Here is a 13,342-nt window from a genome sequence, read left to right as displayed (position 1 = left end):
TACCTAGGAATAAACCTGCCCAAGGAGGCAAAAGACCTGCATGCAGAAAACTATAAGACACTGATGAAAGAAATCAAAGACGACACAAACAGATGGAGGGATATACCATGTTCTTGAATTAGAAGAATCAACATTGTGAAAATGACTGTACTACCCAAAGCAACTTACAGATTCAACACAATCCCTATCAAATTACCAATGGCATTTTTCACAGAACTAGAATAAGAAATCTTACGGTTTGTATGGAAACGCAAAAGACCTCGAATAGCCAAAGCAATCTTGGGAAGGAAAGATGGAGTTGGTGGAATTAGGCTTCCTGACTTCAAACTATACTACAAGGCCACAGTGATCAAGACAGTATGGTACTGGCACAAAAATAGAAAGGAAGATCAATAGAACAGAATAGAGAACTCAGAGGTAAGCCCAAGCACATATGGGTACCTTATCTGTGACAAAGGAGGCAAGAATATACAATGGAAAAAAGACAACCTCTTCAATAAGTGGTGTGGGGAAAATTGGACAGCTACATGTAAAAGAATGAAATTAGAACACTTCCTAACACCATACACAAAAAGAAACTCCAAATGGATTAAAGACCTAAATGTAAGGTCAGACACTATAAAACTGCTGGAGGAAAACATAGGCAGAACACTCTTTGGCATCCATCAAAGCAAGATCCTTTTTGACCCACCTCCTAGAATCATGGAAATAAAATCAAGAATAAACAAATGGGACCTCATGAAACTTAAAAGCTTTTGCACAGCGAGAGAAACCATAAACAAGACAAGGCAACCCTCAGAATGGGAGAAAATACTTGCCAACAAAGCAACGGACGGAGGATTAATCTCCAAAATATACAAGCAGCTCGTGAAGCTTAATACCAAAAAAGCAAATAACCCAATCCACAAATGGGCAGAAGACCTAAATAGACATTTCTCCAAAGAAGACATAAAGATGGCCAACAAACACATGAAAAGATGTTCAACATCACTAATCATTAGAGAAACGCAAGTCAAAGCCACAATGAGGTATCCCCTCACCAGTCAGAATGGCCATCACCGAAACATCTAGAAACAACAAATGTTGGAGAGGGTGTGGAGAAAAGGGAACTCTCCTGCATTGTTGGTGGGAATGTAAGTTGGTACAGCCACTATGGAAAATAGTTTGGAGGTTCCTTAAAAAACTAAAAATAGAACTACCATATGATCCAGTAATCCCACTACTGGGCATATACCCAGAGAAACCATAATCCAAAAAGAAACATGTACCATAATGTTTATTGCAGCACTATTTACAATAGCCAGGACATGGAAGCAACCTAAATGCCCATCAACAAACGGACGGATAAAGAAGATGTGGCATATGTATACAATGGAATATTACTCAGCCAGAAAAAGGAATGAAATGGAGCCATATGTAATGAGGTGGATAGACACAGAGTCTGTCATACAGAGTGAAGTAAGCCAGAAAGAGAAAAACAAATACTTTATGCTAACTCATATATACAGAATCTAAAAAAAAAAAAAAAAATGGTACTGATGAACCCAGTGACAAGACAAGAATAAGGATGCAGTTGCAGAGAATGGACTGGAGGACACGGGGTTGGGGGGGCAGGGTGCGAAGGGGAAGCTGGAACGAAGTGAGAGAGTAGCATAGAGATATATATACTACCAACTGTAAAATAGATAGCCAGTGGGAAGTTGCTGTATAACAAAGGGAGATCAGCTCATTGATGGGTGATGCCTTAGTGGGCCGGGATGCGGAGGATGGGGGAGAGTTGTGGGAGGGAGGGGATATGGGGATATGTGTATAAATACAGCTGATTGACTGTGGTGTACCTCATAAGCTAGTACAAAAGTGTAAAGCAATTATATTCCAATAAAGAGCTTAAAAAAAAATAGAAGTGCATTACATATGATAAAGGGGTCAATTCTCCAAGAAGACATAATTTTTAACATGTATGTACCTAACAGTAGAGTATCAAACTATACGAAGTAAGAACTGAGCAAGGAGAAATAAACTCACTATCACTATTGGAAACTTCAACACCCCTCTATCAGAAATGAACAGATCCAGCAGGCAGAAAATCATAGTTGTACTCAGTGATACCATCAATCATCTGGATGTAACAGACATCTACAGACTACTTCATCCAACAGCAGCAAAATACACATTCTTCTCAAGCTCACATGGAACATTCACCAAGATAGATCACATTATGTGCCATAAAAAAGCAAACAGTCTTAATCTGGAGTGAGTGACCCTATCCAGAGGATTATGTTCCATTCCTAGCCCTGGATTTCATGAGGGATCTCCACAAACTAAGTCAGTCCAGAAAAAGCCTGAGTGACTAGAACAGTGAGAGAAATAATAGGAGAGCAAGTATTTGATATGCTTAGCATGCAGAAGAGAAAACTTAGAAGTTATAGGATGGTTCGTTGTCTTCAAATATGTTTGGAATGGGTCACAACAAAAGGAGAGAAAACATGTATGTCAAAGGAAGAATTCTGGCTGCAGATGAGAGGAATACAGTTTCATTTTGACATGAAGAACTTTCTTACCGACTTCACTTTCCAGCCAAGGGATGACAACCTCACCGACATATGGCCAACAATGGGCACACTAACGATGCACACTCCAAGACCAGAAGGGCTAGATGGAAGTCGAGTAACCATCAGTCTGTGAGCCCCTGAGAGACACTTCTGCAGCTGGAGCCAGAGAAAAACCAGATGATTTCCGAGAGCTCCTTCCACAGTTACACTTGGGTACTGTTCCCAAGCAGTGTGACCATGAATTTTGAGACTGATTTTATATCACAGATTATATACCATCTCTTTGGGTCATTTAAAATAAATCACCTTATCTTCTCCCCCCCCCCAAATTGTTATTCATACAATCCCCTTCCACATATGTGAACTAACATCTTTTCCCAATTTCCACACTGCCTCATTCACTGATCCTCCTGCCTCTAAGATATTTTGTTTGTTTCGTTGGTTGGTTTTATTTTTGCTTTTTCAGTTATACATACACATGTATTTATTCTTTTCAAATTATTTTCCCATTTAGGTTGTTATATAATATTGAGTAGAGTTCCCTGTGCTATACAGTAGGTCCTTGTTGGTTACCCATTTTAAATATAGCAATGTGTACATGTCCATCCCAAACTTCCTAACTATCCCTCTCCCCCACCCTTCCGTCTGGTAACCATAAGTTTGTTCTCTCAGTCTGTAACTCTGTTTTCTTTCTAAGATACTAAGATAATTGTTAACTTAATATCAGCTTATCACTCTTGAATGCCAGAGTGCCAGCTTTAGGTATTATTCCCTATATATGAATCGTCTCTCTGTGGTTCCTTAGATTCTGAATCTTCTTAATAAGCTGCTGGGGCTAAAATTGGCTCTTTGCCCAGTGTGGGGTTTCCCCAGCCTAGATGTGTGAAAAGACACATCACAACCTGTGGCACTGGGGAAGTCCCAAGGCCCCCAGAAAGCTGAACTATGTTATATTGAATATTAAATAGAAGAGAAGCTTGGCTAGTAGGTGTGAAAGAGAGGGGGATTTTCAGTTGTGAAATAGTGACTAGATATTATTTTCACAATAAAAGACCATTTACCTTCATTGACTCACTCATATACACCTCCTTGACTGATCTGTTCTTTTATCAACTGTCTGATATTCTGGAAGCACCATCGAAAGAGTCAGGTCCAGGGATATGAGCATTACAACTGGATTACACATTAGCATCTGAATCAAGCAAAAAATCTGTGATTGCTTTTCTAAAATATTGAAGAAATCTTAGTTGTGGGCAATGCCTAAATGTTTACCACATACCAAAGATCCTGGACAAAGTTTTGAATAATTTTCATCCACTAACATTCATTGGAAAATGCCAGTGAATTTTGGAATAAGTTTGCTCACTTTCTATGGATGAAAATGTGATACTCCTCAAGTCATCCAGGTTCTTTTAAAATGTTTTCATTGTAACAGCCCCCTTTAACAGACCAAAGGAAAAGAAAAATCTAGGAGAGAGTCTATATCTAGTCAAGGCTATATCTACTCATAATCTAAGTGCATGCTATAATGAAACAGTTTGCATGGCTCTACGTATCTTAACTGTGAACAGCTTGGGACAAAGAACCAAAACAAGTTCACTTTGGCATATGGAGATGGAGGAGAGAGGAGGTGGAAGATGTTAATCCTAAGCATCTGGATCCACATCTGGGTGCTGAACTTTAAAATCCAGACAAACAGAAAGAAGAATGGGGTCCATACAGGTTAGCACTCTATGAGTGCCTCCTCTTTGCTGCCCCATCCCTATTTGCAGCGTGTGTGTAAGTTGAGTCTACTGACGACAACAAGTTTGCGTATCTTCTTTGGTTCTTCCTAGGCTATACCATCACAAAAAGGGAGGAAATTTCTCTGAGGATGACCCACTGATGTAGTCAACAGAAAAAAGAATAACACCAGGAAAAGAGAGGATCTAAAGGATAGGAGGTATGAATTATTAATAAAAAATTATCTTTAGTGTATACTAAAAATCAGCATGCCCCCAAACTAGTTTATTCAAGCTACAAGCTTATTCCTGCCTTAGAACCTCTGCCTGGAATGTTCACCCAGATCTTAACTGGATCTGGATCCTTCTTGTCTTTTAGGTCCAGCTCAAATGCTACACTCACAGAGTAAATTTCTTTGCTTCCAGGCTAAAGTAGTCACCCAGTTACATTCACTATGTTATTTTTATCCTGGTACTTGTAGCATTTTGAAATTATTTTTTTTCCTTTGTTTTCTTTCTATTGTTTATTCCCCTCTTTTAGGGTGAGTTTCATGAAAACAGGAATCTTGCCTGTCTTGTCACTATTATATCACTCACCCATAGACTTGTACCTAATGCACTGAGAGGATGTTTAATACACATTCACTGAATGAATAAAAGACCAAGGCAATGGTGGAAAGTTCTGAATTTCTAGTAACTCAGAACTAATGGATTTTCTTGTTTTTAATGGATTTTCTAGCAAATTTTCTGGTGAGAACTCCATTCCTCAGTAATACCAGGTAAATGAAACCTAAATGAGAAAACCTGTTGTCACTGATATTAAGCAATTTAAAGAACAAAATTTCTAAGTACCAGCTATTATTAGAAAGTATGAACTACCAGACTATGAATCACAATCATAAAATAAAATTCTCTATTACTTACTGTTTCTGACAAATATACCATTACTTCATCTTTCTTCTGACCCCTAGGAAGCTGCTATACACAAGGACTGCCTCTTTATTTCAAAAGCAACTTGCTAAGAGTAAAATCAGTGGCTTTTAAAAGTCTACCAGGTGCTTTTCTTTGCACCCTGAGCATCTCTTTCACCACCTTCATTGTGTGAAATGATTCCTTTTTAACCTCTCCCCTCACCCCGGCTGAAATCTAAGCAGAGTCCCAAATCCTACACCCAGAAGTACCAAGAAGACCAGCGCTATATAAACCTATTATCTCCATTTCTTGCTGTACCAACGCAATTTTAACATGCTAAAATAGTCACCTGCTAAAATGTGAAAATCCCACAACCAGTAAGAAATACCAAAAAAGATTTTTCTTCTCAGGCAAAATAAACATTGCAGTATGAAGTGTACTTTGTGAATTAAATAATTAGAAGCCGGATGCCAAAGGGCCAGGATAAAAATAGTTGCATCCACCAAGCTTTCTACATTCTTCATGATGGACTAAGTCATACAGTGGGACTATGACTAAATGGAAAATTTATTTTCACTAATCCTGTTCATTTAGGCATTAAATTCTCTTTGTTTTAGCTTTAGAGCAAAAAAAAAATTGCACCATTACCTAAAGTCCGTTTTGCACGTTTACAAATAATATGTGTCAACCAGGGATTTGCAGCCTGTCCCTGGCTTTCAGCTGCAGTGCCTAGCTGTGGGCTTTCCCGAGCAGAAGAACAAATGTCTGCGTGGGAGAGAACACACACTGTTGACTGTATCAAGGGAGAGGCCATAAAAGAGGAGACGCTCTGGTGGGAAAGTTCAGGCAGGATTACCAGGAGGTTGGAGAGAATTCCATTAGGTAAGCCAGACTATGCCGCTATGGGCTACACAATGCACACAAGGCCAAAGAGAAAAATGTGTGACTCTTCTGCAGAAGGACACGTGGGAGGACATGGGCTGAGCCTTTGCTTCACGTTTTACCACTGGAGTCCTCTGCTCTCTCCTTTCTATCAAGTTGCTCCCAATTCTTTAGTGGAGGTCAAGCTGCACAGCCTCAGAAAAGCTTTTTCTAATACATCTTGCCTAGGGTTGACTTCTATGTATTTTGTGAGCCTCTACTTGTCTTTATTAATATGTAACAATGCTACACAAATCCCCATAATCTGTTGCGGTTTTCATTCTAGCCCCTGTGTGTCCTGTTTCGAGGTAGATGATAATCTCCCCACTAGCAGAGATATATACTCCCTACTCTCTCCCCACAAAGTTTGGTACAGTACTTTCACAAAACAGTTATTTAATAAAAGCTGGAGGAATGACTTAGCAAATTATATTCTATAGGGATTCTTTTCAAAAATCAGGGGAGTCCATGCAGAAGAACTGGAGTTTAGGGAACACTGAAATGTGATCAGAGGAAAAAAGATTAAGCACATTAGGTTAAGGAGGAAAAGGTAAAGAACAACTGACATTCGCCCAGGAGAGGACAGAAAGGACCTCTGGACCAAAGGGCACCATTTAAGGGCTGAGCAGAGGAGAGGAAGCATGCAGAGGATCCAGAAGAAGCAAAGACTCAAGGTCAGAAGAGCAGCACCAAAACCAAAACAAGAAGAGGGTTTCCAGAAGAAATGTGCCAAGAGGGAGATAAAGTGAGCATTTCTGTGGGTAAGAAGAGCACTGAGTAGAAGGAAGGTGGAAAGCGGGGAACAGACCACAGTTACAGCACAACCAAGTTCATTTGCAGGAGAATTGTTAGGCAGTTTGCCCCCAAACTGCTTTCTTGTACCAAATGCAGTCCCAGGGTGCGATCTTCCCAAACCACACCCAGCTCTGAAGATGTGTGATAATTGAAACCTGAGTTTCCTAGGTCTCCATGGTGATTAATGTGCTCATTTCCATGGTGATACTTCTGCACTTCACCTAACTCTCTTTTAAAGGTAGAATAAGGACTAAGTAGATAATTCCCTCTAGTTCAAAATCTCTCAGGAAATCAAAGTTGTCATGACTGGGCTCAATTCCCTCAGCATCCACCGCTGGCCATTCCAGAGCAGCCTTCCCAGACCACTTAACTAATCAGTAGAGGGGCCTAGGAAAGCACCTAGCTTCCCCGTGGAACCCAGAGGACCAGCCGAAGATGGGAGGCAGAGGCAGTCTCCTCCTATGACCCTTTCCAGGCCTCAGGTAAAGCCCATTCCCTAGGCAGTAACACACTGGGGCAAGAGTGCTTTCTTCTTAGTTGTCTATGGCCAGGGTCAGATGTGCTTCCCAAGGCACACCCCTTACCAGGGAAAGGAGAGGAGGGGAGTGACAGTGCCATCACACTGTTTATCTTCCCCCACCCTTTTTTAATAGAAAGAGAAAAGAGGAAAGCCATCCAGAATCCAGTCTTCCACCACTTGGGCAAGTTATACATTAAACCTATATCTCTGCACCGGATTTTCTTTCCCCCTGCAGTGCTGTCCTCACTTCTCCAGAACATTCCCTGACAACTTCTAGGAGTATATTCCGGAATGTGCCTGCTTGCAAGAGTGCAAAAGGAATAAGCCTCTCAGTCACTAACACGTGTTAAGATGTTCATGGCATTACCCTGTGTTCTGCTAAAAATATGTTCATTAGATGTAGTCTTTGTCCTCAAGAAATGTATCCAATACATGAATTTCCTCTCCCATCCCTGCCCACGATAGTGAGGAAATGGCCCAGCTAGCACCATCTTGGATCCCCACAGTCTGCCTGAGCTCGGGAGGGCTCTGCCACTTTACCTCTTATAAAAGTTTGGTGACCGTATTTGTCAACTCTAGTAAGATGCATAGCCTGAAGCAGGAGTTTTTCAAGGAACTAAATTGTGCAGGTTCACGTTTGCAAAATTTTTAAAACAAATATATCCACCTAGTGTTGTCTTCTAAAATGTTCGTAGGAAGAGTTTTTGGTCAACAATTTACTAAGTAAAGTACTTTCTATAAGTAGTATCATTTAGGGAATTGCTGCAAAATCTATGGAGTTTCAAGATAGAAAGAGACCACTTGTCCTGGTTTATGGTATTTCATGATTGTTCTGTTGTCACCACCAGATAACTTCTGTAATACACATCGTGTATGTTTAGAGAAATATAATCTAAGAACAGGATAGCATGATTCTGACTGTCCTGGACATGGCCAAAATGGGTTTACTTAGTTTAGATCAGCAGTTTTCATATTTGGTCCCTGATTTCTATTCACTTTTTTTTTTTTTTACTGGTGGTTGTTTACAAATGTTTGTCTGAATAAATAAGGGCTAAGGTAGCTAACAATAAAGAATAAAAGATAATTTAAGTAAAGGTAATATGAATTCAAAATCACTAAAGATTTTTTTCCTAGTTACTATTCCTTTGTAACAATTTAAACTTCTATTCAGTATTTTTACCTTATCTCTAAGTGCATATCTATTAGAACTGGAAAAGCATATGTCTGTCTGATATTGTTAAAACAACAACAGCTTAAGGGGAACAAGGAAACTCAATATTTGACAGCAGGATTGAGATCATTTTCATAGATTCCTATATTTTGCAGAAGAAAAAGGCTAAAGCAAATTATTAAAAGGTGAACATATATGGTCATCAGTATTAGTGTACTATTGTTACACTATTGTCACTGACTGGCAATGATGCCACACAACAACTGAGGAAAAGCAGGTTCAGTATCGTTCACACCTTTTCAATCAGCGTGGATGACAGGTTTAAATGTAAGGTAATCTAGGAATTATTATTATCAATAATAAAACACTGTCTTTATATGAAAGCTTGTGGGAAAATCTGAGTTGAGAGAATAAAAGTTAAAACATAATACTAAATTGGAAAAATTATGCTGAAAGGGATAAGTGTGAAATTTATCAGTGAGGTATAATATTAAAACAACTACTTATATATGTGTAAGTCAAAACTAAAAAAGAGGAACCATTTAGTCCAGCTTGAAGCAAAGAACCTAAAAAAAAAAAAATAGTGAGGTCAATGTAGTTAAACTATAGCAAGAACTGGTGAAACAAATAAGAAAAAATTATTTTACTTTGATGTTCAATTGGACTTTTGAAAACAGGCTGGGTTAACCACTAGGAGGTATAAGATTAGTAACCAGGCAAGGAGTCCATCACTTTACATAGTGAGCAGTGAAATGGTTATCAGGCTCTGTGAAGGTCCCTGCAAAAGAGATGCCTGTTGTCCAAATCTAGCTGTGATCTGTGATGTATTTTGGCTCCCTCACTTTAGGAAGAAATCAGAAAATGAAAAGGCAAGTGACACTGCATGGAAAAAAGAGAAATAAACAGAACCCATACTTAAAGGTTTGGTCTTGGTCTGAGTGCCATGATATAGTAATTCCATCAAAAAAAAGTCAACCAGACAAAAACCCACCCTGAATAACTGAAATAACATGAAAGCTCAGTGTGGAAGCTACTAAGGCATTTATGAAAATATGCTGGAATAGGCTTCAGCATGTTCAACCATCACATCTCCATGTCTCTCTTATGTTTTAGAAAGTTCCTTTTAATGGAGCATTATTCCAATCTTTAGAAAGTTTTTTAAATTGAATATCAACCTGATCATCTACTTATGAGAGGTTGTGAATTCCACAAGCAGGGCCATTCCTTACGGTGCCCACTGTGTGATGTGAGAAGGTCCAGGCAGCCCTCTTGTAGGCTGGAAACTGCAAGTCACTGACTGGCAACAATGCCACACAACAATAGAGGAAAAGCAGGCTCAACATCGTTCACACCTTTTCGATCAGCGTGAATGACAGGTTTAAATGTCAGGTAATCTAGGATTTCCCATGTGGCGCAGTGCTTAAGAATCCACCTGCCAATGCAGGAGACATGGGTTCGAGCCCTGGTCTGGGAAGATCCCACGTGCCACGGAGCAACTAAGCCCGTGTGCCACAACTACTGAGCCCGCACTCTAGAGCCCTCGAGCCACAACTACTGAAGCCCGCACCTAGAGCCCATGCTCCGAAACAAGAGAAGCCACCACAACGAGAAGCCTGTGCACTGCGATGAAGAGTAGCCCCCGCTCTTCGTAACCAGAGAAAGACTATGTGCAACAATAAAGACCCAATGCAGCCAAAAAATCAATAAATTAAATAAAATTTTTTTAAAAAGTCAAGTAATCTAGTCAATGTTTCTCTAGACTTTTAGATTTACTTGTGACTTTTTAAAATTAACTTGGGGTACCCAACACAGAGTGGCAAAGAAAGTACATTAAAAAACAACCACTATACAATCTACTGGAGTCTTTGCTGCTTTAAAAAAAAAAAAAAAAGGAAATTAAAGGAAAAAAACAAACACTGAAACACGGCAAGAGCAACTCAGGCTGACCCACTAAAAATGTGGTCTAGAGGATGGAGAATCTTTTTTTAGTATTTTCTACCTCCCTTTAATCATTCCTTTTCCCGCACATGGTGTTTGCTTCCCATTCACCCACCAACTCTCAATTCCCTAGGTAATTTTCTTCTGGGTCCTCTTCCTGAAGGACCTCATCATAAGGGAAAAAAAAAAAGGTAGATATATGTTAATAACATGCCAGTAGTTAGCTGAAAACTAAACTTTCAGCTTTAGTATAAAGGGATGCTCTTCTCGGGAATATTTGCATTTTGACAGAAAGAACAAATTTCTAATAATGCAAACTTCCAACCCTATAGCAAGCCATTAGGAAAAGTTAAGTGGAATTTGGGAGCAGGAGTATTCTTCCAGTGCCCTCCAAAAACCACTCCAAACTGGAGGTCAGCAAGGCTCTGATTCATTTGTTCTCTCTCTATTAAGACTTCACTGACTGAAGACTGCCTAGACATTCAAATTCAACACACTTAATTTTTTTAATATTGAAATACCTTTAAAGAAAGAAGTTGCCAAGCTCTTATTCTATATTATTGATTATCTGCCAGGGGCAATTCTGCCCCCTAGCCAGCATCTGGATATATTTATGGTTATCAAAATGGGGTCAGGTGGGGGACAACTGGTGCTACTGTCATCTAGAGGATAGAGGCCAAGGTTGTTTCTAAGCATCCTACAATGCACAGGACAGGCCCCACAACAAAGAATTAGTCAATCCAAAATGTCAATGATGCCAAAACTGAGAAACCCTGCTTTTATATGAGTTAACTGCTGTAAAGTTGATATCTGAATAATTAAAAACATTAATGCCAGTGAAATTACTATGCCCATAGTAAGAGTAAAAATGACCATAATTGGAAGGATTTGCACTATTTTCTAAGCACTTCTAGAATATCTTAATTCTGGCTCTGAATTATTTTAATTACTTTTTCAAAACAGTCAATTGAATAAAACTAAGAGGCTTTATATAGTTCACAAAAGTTTTTCTATTTTGGAAATGAGAGTTTTGATTAAAATTGGCATTTCTGAAACTCTAATTGCTAGTTATCCCTTGGGGAAAAATATTTCTAAGACCAGCCAGATGGGACGCCTCAAGATAAGAAATTATAAGCCAACGTTCATATTCCAATCAGAAGAAAAATTCTGTTTATACATTTTTAATTCTGCTTAAATAGTAAGCAATACATTTCTTCAATTAATTCCTAAACTGCTATTAACTGGCTAGCTAATTTTCTAACATTGGGTTTAATTCCCCAAAATCTTATTAGATTATTAGTAAGCATAAAAGCATCTTTATAAGAACACTCTGTATATTAGGGACTCAACAAATTCTAATGGAATCAGGCAGGTTTCGGATATGACAAATTGTATCTCTTTGTAGATGTACAATCTGCCCCTCGAAACTTAAAATTTCCATTTTTCAAAACCCACTTCTGATTGAAATACAATGAAGTGTTTCAGTTTACATTCCCAGAACGAGAACAACACAAATGTCTTCTTGACATTAGCATTTAGTAACAGTAAGTCTCAGGAACATAACCTCCACCTCTTTGGTAACTTTTGCCCTCCCACGTTGGAAAGCTCCCTCTTGGCCCTTTGTCACTCCCCTCTCTTCTTCCTTTTCCTTTCTGCCATTTTGGATGGGAAAAACTTACAGTAGAGGAATGTGAGGGAAACCATAATGATTCCTTCTATCATCATGAGACTAAAAACTGTCCTCAAACAGGAAAAGATGGCCAAGTGAGGGCTTTCATTTACTAAATTCTATCTCAAACCCTTCCAAACATAAGACTCTTCAAGCCACAAAGAAAGAAAAAAAAAAGTTGTTTTTTGAGGGTCTTGCTTTTGGTAGATTTATGGAATTGTTTCCTTTTATTCAAGTTTTCTGAAAGCCACTGACAACTCCAAATGGAGGTACATCTCTTACTAGTTGCTTGGGTTTGACAAATAAAGCAATCATCAAAATCAAGGAGTGTGCACTTCTTTTAAAAGCTCTATTTGTTTGACATAATATAACAGCAGGATGGCTAGGCAAATAAATGGCATTACTTAACATAATCACTTAATGTTGTGCAACCAACCTCAGGTCTCATTGCTTTATTGCTTGCAAAGGGTTTGATGATAATAAAGTTGATTGTTAGTGTGAAGATATAAATTGTTCAGTAGTTAGAGTTGTTAAGGAAAGCAAAAGAACACAAAAGAGGAAAAATAGGTTTTAGCAGCCCAAATGCATTGCTAATTGCTTCTGCATTCATTACAGGCTGACCAGGGCTAATTACCTAATTAAACTAAAGCTCTGCCGCCTTAGGGGAATTTCTAGAGCTATGATGTTGGCTGTCAATTACCTCAGCAGGTCTGGTTGAAATGAGTAGTTAACTCAAGGCATGTTTTGCTTTTCCCAATAGCAATACATGGCACTCTTGTTGCATAATTTACGCTTAGAATGAAAAAAATTTTTTTAAAAGTTTCCTTAAAAAATCCTATGGAACCTTAACAATAACAGTAAACCTTATTATTATTATTTTTTTTTTTGGTCCAGAGAGATAAACCAATTTATTTCAAAAACAGTGCTTATAGGCAACCCTGAACTAGGAGTAAGCATATTTAAATTTTGAGCTCTATTCTTGCATCTGGAGCATCATAATATGTAATTGACAAAGTTGCTTAATAATACCATAACAGCAAACCTTATTTTAAACAAGAATTCTTGCTCATTTTATTCAAAATTTATATTCAGGAAATGTCAAGATAATCTGCTTTAGGTAGACAACACAGGCACAAAGGAGAA

This window comes from Hippopotamus amphibius, chromosome 5, assembly GCF_030028045.1.
Source record: "Hippopotamus amphibius kiboko isolate mHipAmp2 chromosome 5, mHipAmp2.hap2, whole genome shotgun sequence".
NCBI lineage: Eukaryota > Metazoa > Chordata > Mammalia > Artiodactyla > Hippopotamidae > Hippopotamus > Hippopotamus amphibius.
This window is presented reverse-complemented; position numbering follows the sequence as displayed.